The sequence below is a fragment of the Mobula hypostoma genome, chromosome 8 (assembly GCF_963921235.1).
Source record: "Mobula hypostoma chromosome 8, sMobHyp1.1, whole genome shotgun sequence".
NCBI classification, from domain to species: domain Eukaryota; kingdom Metazoa; phylum Chordata; class Chondrichthyes; order Myliobatiformes; family Myliobatidae; genus Mobula; species Mobula hypostoma.
In genome coordinates this window covers 153805522-153831575 of record NC_086104.1, presented here as the reverse complement: position 1 = coordinate 153831575, position 26054 = coordinate 153805522, and the positions used below count along the sequence as shown (strand labels likewise).

Genomic DNA, 26054 nt, shown 5'->3' with positions numbered 1-26054 from the left:
AGATAACATTTCTCCAGACCTGAGTGTAAAACACAGTAGTACACATAGCACACAATTACCTAGGAAAGTTAGAATAAAATTTACAAATGAATTATATATAAATAAACAAAGTAAGGTGTATAAATTAAATATTGTAAGGTAAAGAACAGATTACCCGGTGACACTTCGACTGCGATGCACAGGGAGTTCAGAAGCCTAATGGCCTGGGGAAAGAATTGTTTCTCATCTGACCGTTCTTGTTTTTATGCATCGGAGTCTCCCGCCTGGTGGTAGAAAGTCAAAGAGGGCGCTGGATGGATGGGTGGGATCCTTAATAATACTGAGGACCCTGGGTATACAGCGCCCCGATAAACGTTCCTGATGGATAGTAGGGAGACCCCTATGATCCTCTCGGTCGTTCTCACAGTCCTTTGTCGGGACTTACGGTCCAATGCTCGGCTGCTCCCATACCAGATGGAGATGCAACTTTCAAATTATTCCCTTCACATTTGCCCTAGACTGTTGCAGGTTTATGTAACTGATCTTGCCTTTTCTCTCCCTTTTGTTGCAGGCGTGCAAGGGCCCGGGTTGCGTAATGGTTAGCACAAGACTTCACAGTACAGGCAACCCAAGATTAAATTGGGGGATTGCTGGGTGGCGAGGCTCGGAGGCCGGAAGGGCCTATTCCACACTGTGTCTCAATAAATACATAATGTAATTTTTGCAATGATGTAAAATAAGCTGGAAGTTGTGACACTATTTTTTAAATTGGATTTCAATTGCATAAATTTGAATTAAACATTATTAGGTGTTGAATTCCTGGCTAGAAGTGTTTAACACGTTCCATTCATCCATTATACCTAGGAATGCCGGTGGGAATGAGGAATTTGACAACTGCAGAGTCCCGAGATGATCCCACCCCTGTCCCCGTTCCTTAACCACTGATGAACAGCTGCACTGAGCCACGTTCCAAATTTGAAGATTAGCTTTAATTGCCACATGCGCATCGAAACATACAGTGAAATGCATCGTTTGTGTCAACGGCCTACACAGTCTGAGGCTGTGCAGGTGACAGCACGCAACTTACTAACCCTAACCCTGACTCATGTACTTGTGGAATGTGGGAGGAAACCAGAGCACCCGGAGGAAACCCATGTGGTCAGAGGGAGAAGGTACAAACTCCTTATAGCCAGCGGTGGGAATTGAACTCCGACCGGTAGCCGCTGGCACTGTGAAGTGTTATGCTAACCACTATGCTACCTTACAGTCGTGCCTCACTGAAAAGATTTTAATAAAAGATACACTCCTGCCATCATTGTGTTGGTCTCAAGGCCAATGCAAAATTTTATATTTCAAGTCAAATCAAATTTATTGTCATTTAATTATATACATGTATACTGTCAAATGAGACAATGTTTCTCCGAGCCAGGGTGTAAAGCACAGTAACACTCAATAATTTATGAAAGTAAGGATAAAATCTACAGATGAATTATGCATAAATAAAGTGCATAAATTAAATATTGTAAGGCACAGAACAGATTAGCTGGCTACACTTTGATTCTGATATGGCAAGTTCAGAAGCCTAATGGCCTGAGGGAAGAAATTGTTTCCCATCCTGTCAGTTCTTGTTTTTATGCATCGGAGTCTCCTGCTTGATGGTAGAAAGTCAAAGAGGATGCTGAATCATGGATGGATGAGACCTTAATAATACTGAGGACCCTGCGTGCACAGCGCTCTTGATAAATGCTCCCAGTGGATAGTAGGGAGACCCCTATGATCCTCTCGGTCGTTCTCACTGTCCTTTGTAGGGAGTTCTGGTCCGATGCTCGGCTGCTCCCATACCAGATGGAGATGCAACTTTCAAATAGTTCCCTTCACACTTACCCTAAGCTGTTGCAGATTTAAGTGACTGACCTCGTCCTTTCTCTCTGTTTATTTACTTATTGACATACAGCACAGAATAGGCTCTTCCTGCTCTTCGAGCCGTACTGCCCAGTGACCCCTGATTTACCCCTAGCTTAAACACGGGACAATTCACAACGACCAATTAACCTGCCAACCGGGTCACCCTTGGACTGTGGGAGGAAACCGGAGCACCCGGAGGAAACCCGCGCGGTCGCGGGGAGAACCAACAAACCCCTTACAGACAGCGGTGGGAAGTGGACCTGGGTTGCCGGTACTGTAAAGCATTGTGCTAACCACTACACTACCGTGCCGCCCCAAGCTGTAGTCTGCTGACACTGCAGACACAGTCTGAACTACATCCTTTAAATAGGGTCACCATATTTATAAACTGCTGTAAAAAAAGTACTTCAGCTGCTTCAACACGAGCCACCAGTGGCCAGCTCTGGTTATCTCAGACAGAGCATGCTGTTCCATTTAACTCTTTCGGTACAACCAATTAAACCTCTAACCAAACAAAAACTGCTTTTTGTTTCTTGTTCTCTCTTTCGCCCTGGGGTGTGTTAACTTTCACTGACAAGCAAGGTTGTGGTACTAACTTGTAAAGTATAAAGCAATTAAAGTTCCCTCACTTCATCGCATCATCATCCCCGGGGCCTGGCGTGATCACTCTGTCAGAAACCACGAAGCTGGTGGTCTTGGTAGAACTGACAGTGCCTTGGGAAGTCCGGATTGAGGAGGTTTTTGAGTGTAAGAGGGCCAAATAGCAGGAGCTGGTAGAGCAGTAGCAGAGACAGAGGTGGAGGGCACAATGCGAGCTTACGGAGGGGGTGGGGGTAGAGCCTTTGCTGGCTGCTGACTCCGCAGAACCTACTCTCTCCTTGGGATTATGTGGGGGCCGTAAAGTGAAGAGCCATCAGGGCCAACGCAGAGGCTGCTGAACGAACCTCCAGATGGCGAAGGATCAAGAGGTGTGACCCGCGCATCACCACCGCTGGTACACAATCCAGGGCCTGGTCAACCCTGGCTGGGTCGCCTGGGTGAGGGTGTCTGATGACCCCAGGTTACATCACTGATGACGTGTCTGAGCGCATCCTAAGATGTACCTCAGCATCAGCCAGGGGTAAGTTAACTCTTAATTTCTTCCAGGTGCTCCAGTTTCCTCCCACATTCCAAAGATGGATGAATTAGGGCTGGTAGACTGGGGACAAGCTAGCCTGTCTCTAATCTTGGAGCATGGTACTAGAGTCGTTATAACGGACTAGGAATAAGCCTGAGGGAATGAGCCATATGTGGGAGCCCAACCACGGGAGGATAAACCCAAGACTATGGTCAACACGCTCCTAGAAGACAATGAACTGAACACACTGATGAGGGAGAGGGAGAAGTGGAGAGTCTGTCATCGTGCCCGATGCAGGCCCCCTAGGCCTGAGTCGACGTAGTAGTAGTATGAGCCAGCAAAACAAGTTCGTGTGTTATCCATGTGGCGGAACGGTTAGTGCCAGCGATCATTGATTGAGGTTCAATTCCCACCACTGTCTGTACCCGTGACTGTGCAGGTTTCCTCCAGGTACCAGTTAGGGTTATTAAGTTGTGGGCTGGAGCCAGCACCATCCTCGCTGATTTGAATGGATGCAAACGGCTGTATCGAGATTCGATGTAAATGTGACAAATAAAGCTAATTGTTCTTTCAGTCTTTAATCTGACTCAGATGACAACCTAACATCCATTAACAAAGCAAATTAGAGAATAAGAGAAGTGTTGAGATCAGTCAGGGGATCAAGGTTTGGTAGGCTTCCTCATATGATTTAAAGACATTTTCTGATTCATTCCTTCAGGTTTCTATTCCTGGTCAGGTCAAACATACGTAATTACTCTGCTACCACATGTACCCATGTTTCTTTTCCAATAACGGTCTTCAGGCAAACTTCTCTCACCGTCCTCTATAAACGAGGTCATTCATATCTGTGTGGCCCATATCCTAACTTGTATTGTTCTGCTTACCTATCACCTTGTACTTGCTGATCTATATTTTAAAATTATCGTATTTGTCTTCAAATGTGCACTTGGCCTAACTTGCCAGAACCTCCTGAGCTGTCAGAGTTATCTGGCATCTTAATCAGGTCTGATTGTAATAGCCGCGTTTTTAAGATTCTCCCTAACATTTGAAATATTTGAAATTTTTTCTTCTTTTTTTAAATCAGTTTTTATTTAATATTTCTTCCGTGAAGTAATTTGAGATATTTTGCTGTAATGACAGTGGCATATATCTCAGTGGCTATTTTATTAGTTACACCTGCTCATTAATTAAAATACCTAACTAGCCAATCGTTTGGCAGCAACACACGCAGATGTGGTCAAGAGGTTCATTTGTTGTTCAGGCCAAATTTCAGAATGGAAGTGACTTCTGACAGTGGAATTGATTGTTGGTGCCAGACGGGGTGACTTGAGTATCTCGGAAACTGCTGATCTCCTGGGATTTTCATGCACAACAGTCCCTAGAGTTTACAGAGAATGGTGCAAAAAGCAAAAAAAAAAATCTGGTGAACATTAGTTCTGTGGGCAAAAGCGCCTTATAAATGAGAAATTAATAATAATAATAAAGAAATTAATGCTCTCACTCCATCCTCCCACCACCCCACTAGGAATAGGGTTCCCCTGGTCCTCACCTACCACCCCACCAGCCTCCGGGTCCAACATATTATTCTCCGTAACTTCCGCCACCTCCAACGGGATCCCACCACTAAGCACATCTTTCCCTCCCCCCCCCTCTCTGCATTCCGCAGGGATCGCTCCCTACACAACTCCCTTGTCCATTCGTCCCCCCCATCCCTCCCCACTGATCTCCCTCCTGGCACTTATCCGTGTAAGCGGAACAAGTGCTACACATGCCCTTACACTTCCTCCTTTACCACCATTCAGGGCCCCAAACAGTCCTTCCAGGTGAGGCATCACTTCACCTGTGAGTCGACTGGGGTGATATACTGCGTCCGGTGCTCCCGATGTGGCCTTTTATATATTGGTGAGACCCGACGCAGACTGGGAGACCGCTTTGCTGAACATCTACGCTCTGTGCGCCAGAGAAAGCAGGATCTCCCAGTGGCCACACATTTTAATTCCACATCCCATTCCCATTCTGACATGTCTATCCACGGCCTCCTCTACTGTAAAGATGAAGCCACACTCAGGTTGGAGGAACAACACCTTATATTCTGTCTGGGTAGCCTCCAACCTGATGGCATGAACATTGACTTCTCTAACTTCCGCTAGGCCCCACCTCCCCCTCGTACCCCAGCTGTTACTCATTTTTATGCACACATTCTTTCTCTCACTCTCCTTTTTCTCCCTCTGTCCCTCTGAATATACCTCTTGCCCATCCTCTGGGTCACCCCCCCCGTCTCTCGTCCCGGACCTCCTGTCCCATGATCCTCTCGTATCCCCTTTTGCCTATCACCTGTCCAGCTCTCGGCTCTATCCCTCCCCCTCCTGTCTTCTCCTATCATTTTGCATCTCCCCCTCCCCCTCCAGCTTTCAAATCCCTTACTCACTCTTCCTTCAGTTAGTCCTGACGAAGGGTCTCGGCCTGAAACGTCGACTGCGCCTCTTCCTATAGATGCTGCCTGGCCTGCTGCGTTCACCAGCAACTTTGATGTATGTTGCTTGAATTTCCAGCATCTGCAGAATTCCTGTTGTTTGTTGTTAATGAGAAAGGTCAGAGGAGAATGGCCAGACTGGTTCAAGATATTGGGAAGGTGACAGTAACTCAGATGAGTATGCATTACAACAGTGGTGTGCAGAAGAACATCTCTGAATGCACAAATCGTCAAACCTTGAAGTGATGGGCTACAGCAACAGAAGACCGCAACCATCAGTTCAGTGGCCACTTTATTAGGTACAGGAGGTTCTAATAAAATGGCCACTGAGCGTAAAATGCAGCATGTTTCTGAACGGTTCATGAACCACGAACGCTAACTCACTATTTTGCTCCCTCTTTGTACTTTTTAAAAATATATTTCTTAGCAGCCCAGAAACTGTTTTCCTCTATAGATGTTGCCCCATCCATTAAGGTACTCTAGCATTGCCTGTATGTGTGTGTGTGTGTGTGTGTTGTTCCAGCTTTCCAGGATCTTCAGTCTCTCTTGTGTGTAAGATATGCCAATAATCTATTTTAAGGTCCTGGCTGAGAGGCAGTGGGTAGGGCTGTATAAAATTTTATAACCACCATACCGGATAAACAAAGTCTCAGCTAATGGCTCAATCACAGAAATGCTACTTTTGGCAATGTAGTTCTCCACCAGTACCGGAATGGAATGTCACCTCTGCCATATAATCAAGACTTTGGAGTGTATGCTTCACCCAGAGCTGAGTGGGTTACCTTTGTACCAAGGTGAGCATGGCAAGACAGAAGGAATGACCGGCATTTATGCTTTCAAAGTTTCTCAAGATAACTTTTTCTGACTGTTGAAACAGAGGATGAGACATATATGAAAACATGGAGTATCAACGTTATGCTGGATCAGCATATCCGATTGAGGAATAGTCTTGAGGAGTGTGTGGATCTGCCCTCAGTAGTGTCATGAAGTCTTAAAGCTCTGGCAATCCGAGAATGGTTAAAGTATGCAACTGTACAGAGGTTGCAATCCCAGTGCAGAAACATCTCCATAAATGGGACTGAAAGTGGAGTCAAGCCCCACATTAACTCTCTCACTTCCACTCGAGTCACAGCTTCATCAGATCAGTATCAGGTGTAATATCGCTGGAATATGTTGTGAAGTCTGTTAACTTTGCAGCAGTAGCATACATGATAAATATAGTAAAAACTGAATTATAGTAATTATATATATATATAATAAATCCTTAAGTGAAAATAAGTAGTGCAAAAACAGAAATTAAAAAGATAATGATCACCCACCTCTCTGACACTCATTACGTGTCAAATACCGTAGTATTACGTAGGCTTGGCCTGGAAAAGAAGAGATTTCTGGATGACCTAAATGAAGTTTTAAAAATTACAAAGGTGAACTGGTTAATTATTCACCACGGTGAATAGTTCAAAAACCAAACAAGAGTACACATTTTATAGTTGGAAGAGAACCCAGGCAGAACTTTCACCTTCAAATGGTAGTTGAGTTATGGAATACGTTACTAGGGAAGGGCATTAAAACAGATGGTGTCTGTGAGACTCCTGGAGTCCAAACACTTTTCCCCTGCCCCAAGCTCTGGAGAAAGTGATGCTCTGCTTTTGGAAACAGACTTAAGCCAGAATAAGGTAATATTATGGAGACACAAGATGTCGCAGTGCGGAGAAAATAATACATTCTAGAGGAATCCGGGGGATCAGGCAGTATCTGAAGGGGAGGGTGGTGGGCAGGCAGGGTTGGGTGGGGAAGGAATTTTCAATGTTTTGGCTCGAGACCTAGCATCAAGAGTGAGATTGGAGACAGAAGGTAGCAGGTATAAAGGGGAGTGGTGGACGAGTGAGATGGAGCTGCTGGGGGTTGTTGTAATATGAACAAAGTCACTGGAGAGAGACAGAAACTAGTGCATAGAGAAGTGGTTTATTCAACAAGAATGAGCGGCAGGCATCATACTGACACCCTTTCAGAAGAAAGGCCCGTTGAACCAATATTTCATCTGCTAAGGATCAAAGGACAATTCTATACAATGGAGGTACAATGCTTCCTTTGAATGACATATAATTTCCACATCCCCTTTTTCGCACCCACACTCCAGACACACAAAATGAATTTAAAAACACAAACAAGAGGAACTCTGCAGATGCTGGAAATTCAAGCAACACACATCAAAGTTGCTGGTGAATGCAGCTGTCCGCCAGAGAAAGCAGGATCTCCCAGTGGCCACACATTTTAATTCCACATCCCATTCGCATTCCGACATGCCTATCCACGGCCTCCTCTACTGTAAAGATGAGGCCACACTCAGGTTGGAGGAATAACACCTTATATTCCGTCTGGGTAGCCTCCAACCTGATGGCATGAACATTGACTTCTCTAACTTCCGCTAATGCCCCACCTCCCCCTTGTACCCCATCCATTATTTATTTTTATACACGCATTCTTTCTCTCTCTCTCCTTTTTCTCCCTCTGTCCCTCTGACTATACCCCTTGCCCATCCTCTGGGTTTCACCCCCCTCCCCCTTTTCCTTCTCCCTGGGCCTCCTGTCCCATGATCCTCTCATATCCCTTTTGCCAATCACCTGTCCAGCTCTTGGCTCCATTCCTCCCCCTCCTGTCTTCTCCTATCCTCCCCCTCCCTCTCCCACTTTCAAATCTCTTACTAGCTCTTCTTTCAGTTAGTCCTGACGAAGGGTCTTGGCCCGAAACGTCGACTGTACCTCTTCCTAGAGATGCTGCGTTCACCAGCAACTTTGATGTGTGTCACCCAAAATGAAGTTAATCAGCATTGTCTGGTTTTTCAGTTAACTGATTTTCAGGGCTCCAGGAACCCATTGTCCAGGGCTGCATTTTAAATTTCATCTACAGTCCACATTCAGGTCTAAATATTTGTTGCTGAAGTTAATATCTTGCTATATCCCCTAAGGTCAGAATATGCTCGAACAGGGGAGCTTCATCTCTCCCTTAAATGTTTCCTTTTGTCATCTTCAGTGCTTACCAGCACTTGTAGTGTTTATATCCCAGCTTATCACCTGCCAACCTCACTCTCCAACTTCACCCTACCGTACTTCATCTGCCCCGCTGGGTCCTAAAGATACTGGCTTCATTCCCCTTCCTTTCCAGTCCTGATGAAGGTCTTGACTTGAAATGTTGACTGTTCCTCTCTGTGACTTACTGAGCTCCTCCCGCATTTTGTGTGGTTTCCCCACGATTTCTAGCACCCGCCGAACCTCTTGCGTTCGCCTGCCCTTTTCTCTTTTCCTCTTCCCGTTCTCTTTCACCCACCAACCATCTGCCAACCCTTTCCCTGCCTCTCCCCCAATCCCAGCTGGTGCCGTCATGCCGCATCCCTCCTTGGTCCACCCTTCGCCAACCAGCCCCTATCTCACTCCCACCCCTCTCCTCTTCTTTCTCCACCCTCAACCCCTATGCGGATCTCCACCTGAAACATCCACAATTTCCTCCTCACCACACCCTGCTTGCTGAGTTCCACCGGCTACTTGCTTTTTCCAGAGTAAGGTACAACAATGTGTGGTTGTTATAGAGCAATTCAGCATGGGCACAGGCCCTTCGGTCCACTAAGTGTATGCTGACCATCGACCATCCATTTTCAATGACCCCGTGGTAGACTCTTTCGCCTCCGAGTTGAATGGGAAATTTGACCTTGGGACTTCTACTAAAGATGGTTTTAGCACTAGAAAAGATGTATGTGAAGAAATCAGGGTAAGAAAGTAGGGGGGAGGAGGAGGAAAAAACTACAGCCTCCACCTTCTTATTCTTCCATTCCAGTCCTGAAGGAGGACTTTGGCCTGAAGCGTAGACTGCCTACTCTTTTCCATGGCTGCTGCCTGAGCTGCTGAGTTCCTCCAGCATTTTATGTGTGCTGGTTTGGATTTCCAGCATCTGCAGATTTTCTGGTGTTGGTGATACATCTCACAGTTGTAGCTCACAGCTACTTTCAGAATCAGGTTTACTACCGCTGACACATGGTGCGAAGTTTGTTGTTTTGAGGCGACGGTACAGTGCGATACATAAACAAATACTATAAATCACGGAAAGAAGTGCAGTGGATTCCGGTTAATTGGGCCGTCGGTTGATTGGGACAGCTCTTAAAAGAACAATTGCGAAAATAGATGAGATTCCCTTCATTTATTTGGAACTCTATTTTGCTTAATTGGGATAGGAGAATGCTGCGGAACGATGTCCATCTAGCGTCAGTCACGCACACTTGCGTGGCCTTTAGACACTACACCATACTTCGAGCGAACAGTTTTTAGATAGTGTCAGTTACGTGTATTTATGTCCTAAAAGCAGTGATTTTTGTCACTGATAGTTGGTGAGAAATAAGCAACGAGACAATTCAGAATTGCTTTTCTCACCGTGGTTCAAGCATTCTGGCTTTGAGATGCCAGAGATGGCCAGGTGGGGAAAGGAAATGATTTCCCTACTTCTGGCAGTGTTCACGGCTTCCTTCGTCGTCCGGTAGCTTCCTCTCTGTTTTAGCCACTGTCAGTCATGCAAGTCCTGGGTGGAGACTCAGGAATACCGTCGCACTCAGATGCAGAAGGATTCTTCATTGCTGTTTCCATAACAATTTTGTTTTACCAGTCAGGGTTGTTAGCCCTGAGCTGAACCCCTGAAGCTGGAGGACCGGTGGGCGACTCTTAGTCTGGCCTCTGCCCTTTGACCTGTTTGGTATGGGTGACCCTACCAAGAGCCAAAGCATAAAGCCCTGACCCAGCCAACGTAGCTCTCCGGATCATTGAGGCATGAAAGCCTCCAAACCCTACGACAAGGTTGTGTCTTCTTAGAGGGTTAAAATATCTATCACCTCCTTTTATGTGGCAACTTGTTTTAAAATTTCATTATTCTGCTCTGGATTCTTAAACTACCTTCTCCTTGGTGAATACATAAGAGAGGTGTTAATTTAAAGACTTTACTCATGTCCTCTATTGCTGATTACAATTTTGGCCCCTAAGGAGTCCTTCTTCATCCCTTGGCTTTTTAACATCTATCACCTCCAGCTTCTCACTTCGTCCCCCATCCCCCACCCACCCACCTTCTTTATAGGGACTCTGCCCCTTCCCCCTACAGTCCTGACGAAGGGTTCCGGCCCGAAACGTCGACCGATCTTTTCCACGGATGCTGCCCGACCTGCTGAGTTCCTCCAGCGTGTTGTGAGTGTTGACCCCAGCATCTGCAGATTATTTTGTGTTCCCTTTCCCCTTCCAGTCTTGTAGAAAGGTCTTGGCCTGAAATGTCAACTCTTTAATTCCTTTCCGTAGATGTTCCCGACCATTTGACTTCCTTTGACACTTTCTGTGCATTAGTAACTACCTCTATAGTTACATTGCAGCAATTAATAAACATGAAACAATTTGAGAATTTATTTAAACTTTTCTGTCAGAGGTATTTCATGCCTTCTTTTTGCTTTCCTAATATATTTTTGTAAGTACCTCCTGACCATTCTATGCTCCTGCTGCTGCTCCCCTGTTTTAAATTCTCTATTCTTGTCATGTGCTTCTGATCTTTATGTTTGATATCCCTCTACATGGAGAATTTCTTGGACTTGTAGTAGTCCTAGAGCACCACAGCACAGAAACAGGCCCTTCAGCCCGTTTAGTCCATGCCCAACTATTGTTCTGCTTAGTCCCCATCGACCTGCAACTGGCCCATAGCCGTCCACACCCATCCCATCGATGTACCTATCCAAATTCCTCTTAAAGTTGAAATTGAACCCACGTCCACCACTTCCACAGGCAGCTCATTCCGCACTTGCACCATCCTCTGAGTGAAGAGCTTCCCCCTCAGGTTTCCCATAAACATTCCACTTTTTTACATTTAACCCATGACCTCTAGTTCTAGTCTCACCCAACCTCAGTGCAAAAGCTTGCTTGCATTTAGCTTGTCTATAATTTGGTGTATCTCTATCAAATCTCCCCTCATTCTCCCATGCTCTTAGGAATAAAGTCCGAACCTATTCAACCTTTCCCTGTAACTCAGGTCCTCAAGTTCTGGCACCATCCTCGTAAGTTTTCTCTCCACTCTTTCAATCTTATCGATATCTTTCCTGTAGATAACCAAAACTGTACACAATACTCTAATTTAGGCCTCACCCATGTCTTAACATCCCATCTCCTGTACTCAGTACATTGATCATGAAGGCCAATATGTCAAAAGCTCTCTTTAGAACCCTATCTACCTGTGATGCCACTTTCAAGAAATTATAGATTTGTATTCCCAGATCCCTCTGTTCTATCGCACACCTCAGTGCCCGACCGCTCACTGTACAAGTTCTACACTGCTTTGTCCTCCCAAAGTGCAACACCTCACACTTGTCTGCATTAAATTCCATCTGCCATTTTTTCTAGTGGGGTCCAGATCTCGGGTAATGATGAGTTTGAGTACAGAGAGGAAGTTAAGAACCTGGTGGCACGGTGCAAAGACAATAACCTATCCCTCAACGTCAGCAAGATGAAAGAATTGGTTGTTGACGTCAGAAGGAGTAGCGGACCGCATGACCCAATTTACATCGGTGGTGCGCAAGTGGAACAGGTCAAAAGCTTTAAGTTCCTTGGGGTCAATATCACAAATGACCTGACTTGGTCCAACCAAGCAGAGTTCACTGCCAAGAAGGCCCACCAGCACCTTTACTTCCTGAGAAAACTAAAGAAATTTGGCCTGTCCACTAAAACCCTCACTAATTTTTATAGATGCACCATAGAAAGCATTCTTCTAGGGTGCATCACAACCTGGTATGGAAGTTGTCCTGTCTAAGACTGGAAGAAGCTGCAGAAGATCGTGAACACAGCCCAGCACATCACACAAACCAATCTTCCATCCGTGGACTCACTTTACACCGCACGCTGTCGGAGCAGTGCTGCCAGGATAATCAAGGACACGACCCGCCCAGCCAACACACTTTTCGTCCCTCTTCCCTTCGGGAGAAGGTTCAGGAGCTTGAAGACTCGTATGGCCTGATTTGGGAACAGCTTCTTTCCAACTGTGATAAGACTGCTGAACGGATCCTGACCTGGATCTGGGCTGTACCCTCCAAATATCCGGACCTGTCTCTCGGTTTTTTTTGCACTACCTTACTTTCCCTTTTCTATTTTCTATTTATGATTTATAATTTAAATTTTTAATACTTACTATTGATTTGTACTGCAGGGAGTGCAAAGCACAGAATCAAATATCACTGTGATGATTGTACGCTCTAGTATCGATTGTTTGGCGACAATAAAGTATAAGTAAAAAGGTAAAAAGTAAAAGATCCTGCTGCAAGAATTGACAGCCTTCCTTGCTGTCCACGAAGCCCCCAATCTTGGTGTCATCTGCAGATTTGCTGATCCAGTCTGTCTCATTATCATCCGAATCATTGATGCACTGTAGATGACAAACGACAACGGGCCAAGCACCAATCTCAACCCTCTTGTCCATTCCCTTCCCTATTATGGAAGCATGTTGTTCCTGGACTTTCATTATTTAACTTCTGAATTATTTCCACTGGCTGGTTGTAGGCTAATCTGCAATTGCCTCAGCTGTATTCGGAAATTCTTTACTTATTCGTGACTCTCTGTCAGACAGGTTTAATCAGACAGCAGCACAATGGTCTGAAGGTCAAGAAAACTGCTGAGAGAAGAGGAGCCCGTGAGGAGTGGCTTCTGAACCACTGGAACTTGACCCCAGGTACAGAGGTGTGGAATCAGATGAATTGACAGCTGCAGATAAATCAGTTCACAGGATATGAAACACAAAAAATATCATAAACAAAGGGAATGTTCAAAGTATCCTATCCCAACCCCTCCCCCCCAACCACCGTGCTAACTCATTCATTCTATCATTGTACATGGAACACATAACATTATAGTACAGGACAGGCCCTTCGGCCCATGGTATCTGACCTTTCCCTTCTACATACCGCTCTATTGTTTTATCATCGGCCTACCAGTCTAAGAGTCCCTTAAATATTCCTAGTTAATTTACCTCTACTACATAATTTTCTTGATTTAGAATGTCGATCTCTCAAACATCCAGTAATTAAGTACCTCCCCCCGCCCCCACTTCTTCACCATTCCCCATTCCTGGATCTCTCTCTCACCTTATCTCCTTACCTGTCCCTTACCTCCCTCCGGTGCTCCTCTCCCTTCCATGATCTTCTGTCCTCTCCTATCAGACTCCCCCCTCCTCCAGCCCTTTATCTCTTTCACCAGCCAGCTTCTCAGCTCCTTACTTCACCCCGTCCCTCTCTCCCGGTTCGACCTATCATCTGCCACCTTGAACTTCTTCCTCCCCTCCCCACCACCCCACCTGCTTACCCTGACTTCTCCCCCCTTCCTTTCCAGTCCCGATGAAGGATCTCAGCCTGAAACGTCGACTGTTTACTCTTTTCCATAGATGCTGCCTGGCCTGCTGAGTTCCTCCAGCACATTGTGTGCGTTACCTCTACCACTGCCCCTGGCAGTGCGTTCCATGCATCCATCACAATCTGCATAAAAAACCTGTCTCTGATATTACCCTATTCTTTTCTCCAAGCACCTTCACATTATATCCTCTCATATCAACCTTTGCTGCTCTGGGGAAAAGGAACGGGCTGTCCACTCGATCTTCATCAAGTGACCTCTCATCTTCCTTCGCTCCAAGGAGAAAAGCCCTATCCTGTTCAAACTGTCCTCGTAGGACATATTCTCCAATCCTGGTAAATCTCCTCTGCACCCTCCACATCCTCCCTATAACGAGGTGACTAGATCTGAACTATCTGCCAAGTGTGGTCCAACCACACACAAGGTACCGGTGACCCCTGTTTCCATCCAGGGGGTCAGTGTGGACATGGTGGAGGATTACAAATACCTGAGGATACGAACTGACAATAAACTGGACTGGTCAAAGAACACTGAGGCTGTCTACAAGAAGGGTCAGAACCGTCTCTATTTCCTGAGGAGACTGAGGTCCTTTAACATCTGCTGGACGATGCTGAGGATGTTCTAAGAGTCTGTGGTGGCCAGTGCTATCATGTTTGCTGTTGTGTGCTGGGGCAGCAGGCTGAGGGTAGCAGACACCAACAGAATCAACAAACTCATCCGTAAGGCCAGTGATGTTGTGGGGATGGAACTGGACTCTCCGACAGTGGTGTCTGAAAAGAGGACGCTGTCCAAGTTGCATGTCATCTTGGACAATGTCTCCCATCCACTACATAATGTACTGGTTGGGCACAGGAGTACATTCAGCCAGAGACTCATTCCACCGAGATGCAACACAGAGCATCATAGGAAGTCATTCCTGCCTGTGGCCATCAAACTTTACAACTCCTCCCTTGGAGCCAACCCTGAGCCAAGCATAATTTATATATTACTATTTAACTATTTATGGTTTTATTACTATTTAATTATTTATGGTGCAACTGTAACGAAAACCAATTTCCCCCAGGATCAATAAAGTATGACTATGACTATTATAGAACTGCGACATTCGCAACTCCTGATCTCAAGCCCCTGTCTAATGAAAGGCAACAAACCCATACAGAATCAGTATCTGGTTTAATATCACCGGAGAATGTCGTGAATTTGTTAACTTTGTGGCAGCAGTACAATGCAATACATAATCATTGAAAAACTGTGAAGTACAGTGATGTTTAGCTGGAGTTACTGGCAAATATTCAAACCTGGTTTACCAGTGCCTCGCCTGTTTACATACAGTCACTCTATATATTACCCCGGGACTTGGATAATCAGCAGGACATCAGAGTACTTGCATATAGAAACAAGGGGTTACACAAAGGAGCACAGCAACCTAGAAACTGCAGTACAGCGCAATATTCTTTCTTTTCTTTTCAAATCTTTTTATTGTTATATACAGGAAAAGTAACATGAGTACATCGAAGTAACAACAAAAGAAACATTACCTTAAAGATTGAAAAAAAATGTTGTGATAACAAAAAAAACCTACTAAGCAGAAAAGTGAGAAAAAAAAAGAACCCATTAGGTGTACAACCCTGGAGTCACGCGTCATACAAAAAGCTTCTAAAAATAAACATCAAACTGCCAGTGAGAAAAGAAAATATACTAAAAAAAATTTACAATTAGATCGTGGAAAAATTATATCAATTAACTGAAATGATAATAATGAGCAAATGAGCCCCATTTTTTCTCAAAATCAAATAAAGGTTCAAAGGTTCGACTTCTAATTTTCTCTAAACTAAGACATAGCATCACTTGAGAGAACCATTGTGACAAAGTGGGAGCTGACGTATCCTTCCACTTCAACAAAATGGCCCTACTAGCTATCAGTGTAACAAATGCAATAACGTCGGTCAGACGCAGAAATACCATGAATATTTTGAGGAACTATTCCAAAGAGCACAGTTAATTTATTAGGTTGTAAATTAATTTTAAGTGCTTTAGAAATTGTTGAAAAAACCGACTTCCAGAACTGTTCCAATATAGAACAAGACCAAAACATATATGTCAGTGTAGCTTAATACTCAATAGTCAGTGCAATATTCAATAGTTCAGAGAATGTATACAGAATACAACCTGAGATTCTTACTCTTCACAGACATCCATGAAATAGAAAGAAACCCAAAGCATGAATGACAGAAACACCAGAACCCAAGGCCCTACCATGGCCCCTCCCACGCACAAGCATCATCCTTTCCCCTCCCCCACCCCACCCCCACTTGCACCAGCAAACGCACCAACCCTCTGTCCAAACTCCCCCCCCCCCATCATGCAAGCAGTAGCAAAGCTCCCAAAGAGTCCTTGATCTAGAGTGCATCAAAATGTACAGTCCATCCCAACACTTTGGTATCTCAGAAAGGTTCCCTCAAAAGCTCACTTCTGCAACAACAATGCAAGCGGGAAATCAGCAGCTTGCTGTTTCGAGGTAACAATCTTCCGCGTCACTTCTCCGAGTCCCCCAACTTGAGGGCCAACAGGCTCTTACCATTAAAGAGGGAGAGAGTTTTTCCTTCTGTGTCGTGGATGTCTGTGAAGAGTAAGAATTTCAGGTTGTAAACTGTATACATTCTCCAATATTAAACTGAACTATTGAACCATTGAAATCCTGCTCACCAGAAATTTGGAATTTCCTGTGAAAATTACTTTAGCATGGCCAGTGGTTATAATGACGTTATCAATGTGCCTGACGTTCATCTCTACGTTAATGACAAACTGGCTAACAATGTATAACCCTGAGTCTGGCTTATAACTGCCAAAGTAAACAAAGAGCAAACTCACAGCAGGTAGTTCAGGAAACGTGAACTGAGGGGTTTCACTGAGATATCTACAGGTTATATTCCTCAAGTACACACATGAGGTTTCAATGGTGCATCAGTGCTACACCACAAGATGTTTGCTGCTAATACAGCAGCTGTCAGCTCCACAGACAGCTGTTACTGGCAATTGTATTATAATACAGCTTAGGATAAAAAGCCTCCTTTGTGGTTTTAAAGAGACAATTTTCATGTTACGCCATTTTTCACAGAAGGTCCCTAGTTGGATTGTAGCACTAAATGCAGCACCCATTCAGTGTACCACATGTGCATGACATGCCAGGTTTGTATATTAGATAAGTGTAGTTACCAAACAGTCTCAGAATGAGATACAAAATGCTGGTGAACGCAGCAGGCCAGGCAGCATCTATAGGAAGAGGTATAGTCGACGTTTCAGGCTGAGACCCTTCGTCAGGACAGCCAAAGGGTCCTGTCAAGGGTCTTGGCCCGAAATGTCGACTGTACCTCTTCCTATAGGTGCTGCCTGGCCTGCTGCGTTCCACCAGCATTTTGTGTGTGTTGCTTGAATTTCCAGTATCTGCAAATTTCCTTGTGTTTGAGTCAGAATCAGAATCAGGTTTAGTATCATTGGCACATGTCATGAAATTTGTTAACTTTGTGGCAGCAGTATAATGCAATACATGATAATATTTTTAAAAAACGTGAATTACAGAAAGTATATATAATAAATTTAAATATTTAAATTTATGTTTAAATATATATTTAAATAGTTAAATTAAATAAGTAGTGCAAAAAGAAAAATAGAAATAAAAAGTGGTGCGGTAGTGATCGCGAGTTCAATGTTCATTCAGAAATTTGATGGCAGGGGGAAGAAGCTGTTTGATGAGTGTGTGCCTTCAGGCTCCTGTACCTCCCTCCTGATAGTAACAATGTGAAGAAGGCACGTCCTGGGTGATGCGGAGTCCTTAATGATGGACGTAACCTTTTTGAGGCGTTGCTCCTTGCTGAGGTCCTGGATATTACGTAGGCTGGTGCCCACGATGGAACTGACTGCGTAGTTGGATTCTGTGCAACAGCCCGTACCAGGCGGTGATGCAGCCAGTTAGAATGCTCTCCACAGTACGTCAGCAGAAATCTGTGAGTGGCTTTGGTGACATAACACCGAACTCCTAATGAAATATAGCGGTTGTCTTGCCTTCTTAATAGCTGCATCCAGTTTAGGTCCTCAGAAAACTTGAAATTTCTGACTTTCTGAGTGCCATGGTACTAATCAATGTAGATTTGGTCAGCGCAAAATTAGCTGAAATTACCCGCTGTGGTTAAAAGAAGCCAGAAGAATCGTTTAAAGGAATTTCTTTAGACGGAAGATGGTGAGTCAGTGGAATTCATTGCAGCAGACGGCTGTGAAGACCAAGTCATTGGGTCTATTTAAGGCAGACGTTGATAGGTTATTGATTATTTATTTATTTATTTATTGAGACTAGGCCCTCCTGGCCCTTCAAGCCACGACGGCCAGCAATCCCCCAATTAAATGCTAGCCTAAGCACAGGACAATTTACAATGACCAATCAGCCTACCAACCGTTACACTGTATAATTGTGAGAGGAAACCCGTGTGGTCACGGGGAGAACGTACAACCTCCTTACAGTCAGCGGCGGGGTCAGTAAAGACATCAAAGGTTACGGGAAGAAGGCAGGAGGGGGATAACAAGTCAGACATGATCGTATGGCAGAGCAGACTCGATGGGTCAAATGACCTAATTCTGCTCTTATCCCATTAGCTTATTTTTGACCATTTTTCGGCCTGTGTAAACTATTTACATAGAATGTAGCACAGTGTTGGACAGAAACAGGCCCTTTGTGCCCAACTAACTAAACTAGTAATACAATGCTTAACTAAAGTGATCACTGTTGCCTATATCTGTATCTATGTGTCTCCATTTTCTGCACATTCATGTGAGTAACTAAGAGCCTCTTAACCACCTCTATTGGCAGCACATTCCACGCATCCACCACTCCTTTAGTAAAAAAACCTTGTAAAAAACTTAACCCCTCTCACCTTAAGTACATGCCCTCAAGTATTAGACATTAGACGGCCTGGGATACTGGTTGTCTATCAATGCCTCATAAGCTTCTAAGTTTCCGTCATGTCTTCCCTCAGCTCCTGCTGCTCCAAGTTTGTTTAGAAACATAGAACATAGAAACACAGAAAGCCGACTGCACAATACAGGCCCTTCAGCCCACAAAGCTGTGCCGCACGTGTCCTTACCTTAGAATTTACCTAGGGGTTACCCATTGCTCTCTATTTTTCTAAGCTCCATGCACCTATCCAGGAGTCTCTTAAATGACCCTATCGTATCTGCCTCCACCATCATCGCCAGCAGCCTGTTCCACGCACTCACCACTCTCTACATTAAAAAACTTACCCCTGACAACTCCTCTGTACCTACTTCCAAGCACCTTAAAACTGGGCCCTCTCGTGCTAGAAAAAGCCTCTGACTATCCACAAGATCAATGCCTCTCATCACCTTGTACACCTCTATCAGGTCACCTTTCATCCTCTGTTGCTCCAAGGAGAAAAGGCTGAATTCACTCACCCTGTTTTCATAAGGCATCCTCCCCAATCCAGGCAACATCCTTGTAAATCTCCTCTGCACCCTTTCTGTGGTTTCCACATCCTTCCTGTAGTGAGGTGACCAGAACTGAGCACAGTACTTCAAATGTGGTCTGACCAGGATCCTATATAGCTGCAACATTACCACTCGGCTCTTAAACTCAATCCCACGATTGATGAAGGCCAATGCACCGTATGCTTTCCTAACCACAGAGTCAACCTGCGCAGCAGCTTTGAGTGTCCCGTGGACTCGGACCCCAAGATCCCTCTGATCCTCCACACTGCCAAGGGTCTCACCATTAATACTATATTCTGCCATCATATTTGACCTAGCAAAAAGAACCACCTCACACTCATACATAGGGTGACCAGAAATAAATGCAATACTCCAGGTGCAGCATAACTAGGGTTTTATAAAGCTGCAACATATTTTCCCAACTCTTGAACTTAAAGGCAAGCATGCCATACACCATCTTTACCATTCTGTCGACCTGTGCACCCACTTTTGGGGAGCTGTAGACTGGGATTGCAAGATCCCTCTGTAGATCCACATTGTTGAGGGTTTTGCCATAATGACCCTCAACAGTGATCTTAACATTTACACTTTATCTTCCCCAGTGCAACACCTAACATTTGGCCAGATTAGACTTCATCTGCATTTCTCTGCCCATATCTGCCACTGATCTCTATCCCACTGTATCCTCTGGCAATACTCTACATATCTCACTGCACGATCCATCTTTGTATCATCTGAGAACTTACTAATCCATCCGTCTATGTTTTCATCCAGGCCATTTATATACAGCACAAACAGCAGAGATACTGGTACAAATCCCTGTGGAACACGACTTGTCATGGACCTCCAGCCAGACTATCACTACCCTCTGTTGTCTATAGACAAGCCAATTCTGAACACAAGCAGCCAAGTCACATTCGATCCTATGCATCTTAATCATCTGGATGAGACTCCCATGCAGAACCTTGTAAATGCCTTACATTTATGTCGACAACATCCACAGCTCTGCCTTATTCAATTTCCTTTGTAACCACTTCTAAAAACTCAATCGAGTTATTATTAAGACATACCTTGCCTCACACAAAGCCATACTAACTGTCTCTAATTAGATTAGATTATGAGGACACGCAGTCCTCTTTTTATTGTCATTTAGTAATGCATGCATTAAGAAATGATACACTATTCCTCCGGTGTGATATCACAGAAACATAGGACAGACCAAGACTGAAAAACTAACAAAAAAAACCACTTAATTATAACATATAGTTACAACAGTGCAACGATACCATAACTTGATGTAGAACAGGCCATGGCACAGTAAAAAAGTTCAAAGTCTCTCGAAAGTCCCACATCTCAAGCAGACGGGAGAAGGAAGAAAACTCTCCCTGCCATGTCCGACCACAGTCCAACTCTGAGTCGTCCGAAAACTTCGAGCTCCGATCAGCCCTCCGACACCGAGTACCGAGCACCATCTCTGCTGAACACTTTGACCCCAGCCTCAGTCACCAGCAGCAGGCAAAGCTGGAGATTTTGGGGCCTTCCCTCCGGAGATTCTCCATCGCACAGTAGCAGCGGCAGTGAACCGGGCATTTCAGAAATTTCTCCAGATGTTCCTCTGTGCCTTCTCGCATCTGTCTCCATCAAATCAGAATTGTGCATGGCATCCTACTTACAAATACGATATCATTTCACCGGAGAGCTGCGCGCGCTGCATCGCGCCGCCATCTTCTCCTCCCGTCGGCCACAGTTATGTCACAGTTTTCCAAATACTGAAACATCCTATCTATTAGAATCTTCTCCATGACTTTCCTACCACTGACTTAAGTTTGTAGTTTCCATGGTTACCCCTATTTCCTTTCTTAAATAATGGGGCAACATTAAGTATTCACCAGTCCTCTGGGATGTCTCCTGTGGCTATAGAGGTGACAAAGATCTTGGTCAAGGCCCCAGCAACCTGATCTCATGCCTCTCTCAATAAACTGGATTATATCCCATAGAGCTTTTCAGGGACTTTTCCACCTTAATGTTCTTTAAGAGATCCAAACACTACCTCTTTCTTTATCTCAAAGTTCCCTGGCATACTAGCGCAACCCACAAGGATTTCACGATCTTCCATGTCCAACATGGAAAATACCAACACAAAGTACTCATTTAGGACCTCGCCCACATCCTCGTTTTCCAAGCACACGTTCCCTCCTTTATCCTTGTGTGTGTCTACCCTTTCCCTGGTTGTTCTTTTTCTCTTGATGTAGGAATAGAATGCCTTGGGATTCTTTGTAATCCTACTGGCCAAGGAATTTTCATGGCCCCTTATGACTCTCTTAATTTCCTCTCTTGAATTCTTTTCTAACTTCTTTTCAATCCTCAAGAGCTCCATTTGAGTTTGTCTTTGTAAATCTTACACGCCTTCCTTTTCATTCTTGACTAAATTCACCTCCTTTCTTGACATTCATAGTTCGCTTATCTTGCATTCCTTGTCTTTACTGGAACATACCTGCATTCCACATATCAGATGTGGACTTACCCGTAACTCTCCTTGGTTCCTGTTTCACACAGAGAGCAGAGGGTATGTGGAATGCACTGCCAGCAATGGTGGTAGAGGCGGATACAAAAAGGTCTTTTAAGAGGCTCTTAGATAGGTACATGGAGCTTAGAAAAATAGAGGGCTATGCGGTAGGGAAATTCTAGGCTGTTTCTAGAGTAGGTTACATAGTTGGAGGTGTTGTGAATAGTGTGGAGGGCTGTCAGAGGTTACAGAAGGACATCGATAGGATGCAAAACTGGGCTGATAAGTGGCAGATGGAGTTCAACCCAGATACGTGTGAGGTGGTTCATTTTGGTAGGTCAAATATGATGGCAGAATATACAGACGTATTGTTAATGGTGAGACTCTTGGCAGTACGGAGGATCAGAGAGATCTTGGGGTCTGAGTTCATGGGATTCTCAAAACTGCTGTGCAGGTTGACTGTGTTATTAGGAAGGCATACAGTGTATTGGCCTTTATCAACCGTGGGATTGAGTTCAAGAGCCGAGAAGTAATGTTACAGCTATATAGGACCCCGGTCAGACCCCACTTGGAGTACTGTGCTCAATTCTGGTCACCTCACTACAGGAAGGACGTGGTAACCATAGAAAGGGTGCAGAGGAGATTTACAAGGAGGTTGCCTGCATTGGGGAGCATGCCTTATGAGAATAGGTTGAGTGAACTCGGCCTTTTCTCCTTGGAGCGACAGAGGATGAGGGCTGATAGAGGTGTATAAGATGATGAGAGGCATTGATCGTGTGGATAGTCAGTGGCTTTTTCCCAGGGATGAAATGGCTAACACGAGAGGGCACAGTTTTAAGGTGCTTGGAAGTAGGTACAGAGGAGATGTCGGGGTAGGTTTTTTACGCAGAGAGTGGTGAGTGCGTGGAATGGGCTGCCAGTGACGGTGGTGAAGGCGGATACAATACGGTCTTTTAAGAGACTATTTGGACAGGGACATGGAGCTTAGAAAAATACAGGGCTATGGGTAACCCTAGGTAATTTCTAAAGTGAGTATATGTTTGGCACAACATTGTGGGCCGAAGGGCCTGTATTGTGCTGTAGGTTTTCTATGTTCCTATTAACATTGTGGGCCAAAGGGCTTGTAATGTGCCCTAGATTTCTATGTCCTATGTTCTATGTTCTAATTTGCCCTTCTCCGATTTAATCCTCTCTGAGGACTCTCTGATCTACTGTGTTCCTCCCGACACATACGGAGACGGACATCAAGTGCTGCTGGAAGGTGGTTAACACAGTGAAAGACGCCCTTCTGTCTGCCCAAAACCTGTCGGTCTTCCAGCGCAGCAGAATGTCCGAAGGGGAATGGGCTGTGGGAGTACGTGAAGAGGGACGCAGTGAAGCTCATTGCAGCCACGGTAGGGCTCAGTGGGGAAGGACCACAGTGCAAGGCTCTTCCACTACTGGACAGGGAGGGGCTGGGTTGGGTGAGGAAGCCCCTCGATTATTGTGGTAGTTTACCCCCCCAGGGGCCACATGGGTAGCACCAGTACTATTGACGTGTAGCAATGTGATAGAACAATTCTGAAAGCACGGACTACAAAAGTAAGAATGAAAAGGCATTGTAAGATTTATTCTTATAAATAGTTCTTATTTTGAATAAAGTTTATTTCAATATAAAAAACAATAGTCTTCTGCAAGCTTCATATTATCCTTATTTATAGCCATTTCATGAAACATTAATTATTCAGGAGTACTGTGATGTGTACTATGCACACAACAAGGGAGTTGTGGTCACTGTTCCCTAAATACTGATAGGTTGGTCATATTTTCAGGCTCGCATCCCAACACCAGGTCCCGTATAGCCCCTCCTCTCATTGGACTACCTACATCCTGTTTCAGAAACCTTCCTGGCCGCATCCAAAAATATTCTGCCCCATGTAAACTCCACAAAGGAGGTTCCAGTCTATATTGGGGACTTTGAAGTCACCCATTACAACAGTTCTGTTTGTTTTACAGTCCGTATCTGTATAATCTATCAACGTAATATTCTGTTGTTAAATGGATAAATGTTATTTGCACAAGTTATTTAATCTGCTAATCTGATGCTAGGCTCTGCAGGTTTTACATGTAAACACCCAATTTTGTCACTTGCTGCTGACTCATTGCCAATGTGGATGACTCAGTCAGTTTTAGAACCACAAGTTCTGCCACAGCTGAGATCTGGCAGCAGATGTCCCTGCTGGTAGCGTTGCTGACTTACAGAATGGCTCTCCATGTGGTGCCGCTGACTTACGGCACTGAAGACCCAGGTTTTATCCTGGCCTCTGGTGCCGTCTGTGTGGAGTTTCCACGATTTCCCTGAGACTGCTCAGGTTCCTTCATGGCCTGGTGCGGAAACACCAATGCCCAGGAATGGAGAACAGTGGTGAATACAGCCCAGTCCATCAGAGGCAAAGCCCTCCCTATCAATGAGCACTTAGAGAGTTGCCACAAGAAAGCAGCATTGTTCTCGAGGACTGCTACCATCCAGGACATGATCTCTTCTCACTGCCAACAGAATGTTAGCAGAAGGTCCCACACCACCATGTTCAGGGGTAATTATAACCCATGATCAACAGGCCCCTGAACTGGTGTGGACAGCTTCACACACCTCAACACTCAACTGACTTCTCAACCAGTAGACTCGTTTTCAAGAACTCTACAATTCAGTGGTATTTTTTTCTTCCTTTAATTATTTGCACATTGACTTCTTATCAGTCTTTGTAATCTGTAGTTTTTAATAAATTCTATTGTATTTGTTTATTTTCCTGTATATGCTTGCAAGAAAACAGATCTCATGGTAGTACAGTTATATGGTAACTCAGGGTACTTTGATAATTGATTTATTGTGAACTTTGAACATCCCAAAGACATATAGGTTGGTGGTTAATTGACAATAGTTACCCTGTTGTGTAGGTGAGCGGCAGAATCTGGGGAGAGTTAACGATAACTTGGCGAGTACAATGGGAGGTCCATGTCAGTCTGGAAGTCGATTGCCCAAAGGTCAAACGCATGATTGGTGAATCCTGGGATCGATACCCAGATATCGGCAAAGTTGAGAGAGCAAAGCCGAAGGCCAAAGTCCAAAGCTCAGGCAGTCTGGAGGTCGGAAGTGCAAAAGGTGAAAGAGGAAAGTTAGTGAGTCAGTGAGACCTGGTGGTCGAAACTCTTGGGTCATCTTGTCCAGAGGTCAGAGGTCTAATGTCAACAACTCCAGGCCAGGGGTTGGTGGTTGGAGGCCCAATGTCAGAGATTCAGGTACCAAGGAATGAAGGCCTGGAGGTGGCCTGTACTGAGAATGGAAGTCTGTCTCTGTGTGTGGGCTAGCCTATCCAGTCTCCCAAGAATTGAAAATACAAGTGGACTAAGATGTTAACTGTCCTGTGCTATCACCAGTGGGATCATCAGTTGATCTGCCACCTGTCTTCAGGAGTTTCGGCCTATAACTCAAGCAGTCTAGTCCCAGTAACAACCTTGTGAGTCTTTCTGGACTTGTTTCAGCCTAATGACAGCCTTCCTGCAGTAGGGTGGTTTGATCTGCGCTTAGTACTATTGTATATCTTACTGCACATACTATTTATTACAAATTACTATGAATTGCACATTGCACATTCAGACGAACATGTAACATAAAGATTTTTACTCCTCATGTACGTGAAGGATGTAAGAAATAAGGTCAATTCAATTCAACTCAATCAAAAATACTCCCAAGTATGATCTCACCAGTGCCGTGTACAGCTGGAAAATGATGTTTCTACTCTTGTTCTCAATGCCCTGACCACATCCATATACCCACCACCCTCTGTGTGAAAAGCTTCCATCTCAGGCCTCTTAGATCTCTGTCTAGGAAGTATGTGTGTACATAGAACATAGAATAGTACAGCACAGTACAGGCCCTTCGGCCCACAATGTTGTGCTGACCCTCAAACCCTGCCTCCTATATAACCTTCCAACCTTAAATTCCTCCATATACCTGTCTAGTAGTCTCTTAAACTTCACTAGTGTATCTGCCTCCACCACTGACTCAGGCAGTGCATTCCATGCACCAACCACTCTCTGAATAAAAAACCTTCCTCTAATATCCCCCTTGAACTTCCCACCCCTTACCTTAAAGCCATGTCCTCTTGTATTGAGCAGTGGTGCCCTGGGGAAGAG

General features: G+C 44.7%; 1 long non-coding RNA gene across 2 annotated transcripts; it reads right to left on the bottom strand.

The window, feature by feature from the left end:
• Positions 1–845: 845 nt before the first annotated feature.
• On the bottom strand, positions 846–16602 carry LOC134351075 (uncharacterized). Of its 2 annotated transcripts, XR_010019065.1 has the most exons (5): positions 16586–16602; positions 16458–16499; positions 6794–6844; positions 5430–5567; positions 846–4379 (listed from the first exon to the last, which is right to left on the bottom strand). It is a non-coding gene; the product is annotated as an uncharacterized LOC134351075 (long non-coding RNA). The 2 variants fall into 2 exon arrangements; XR_010019064.1 differs by lacking the exons at positions 16458–16499; positions 16586–16602 and adding an exon at positions 12669–12975.
• Between the last annotated feature and the right edge of the window lie 9452 nt (positions 16603–26054).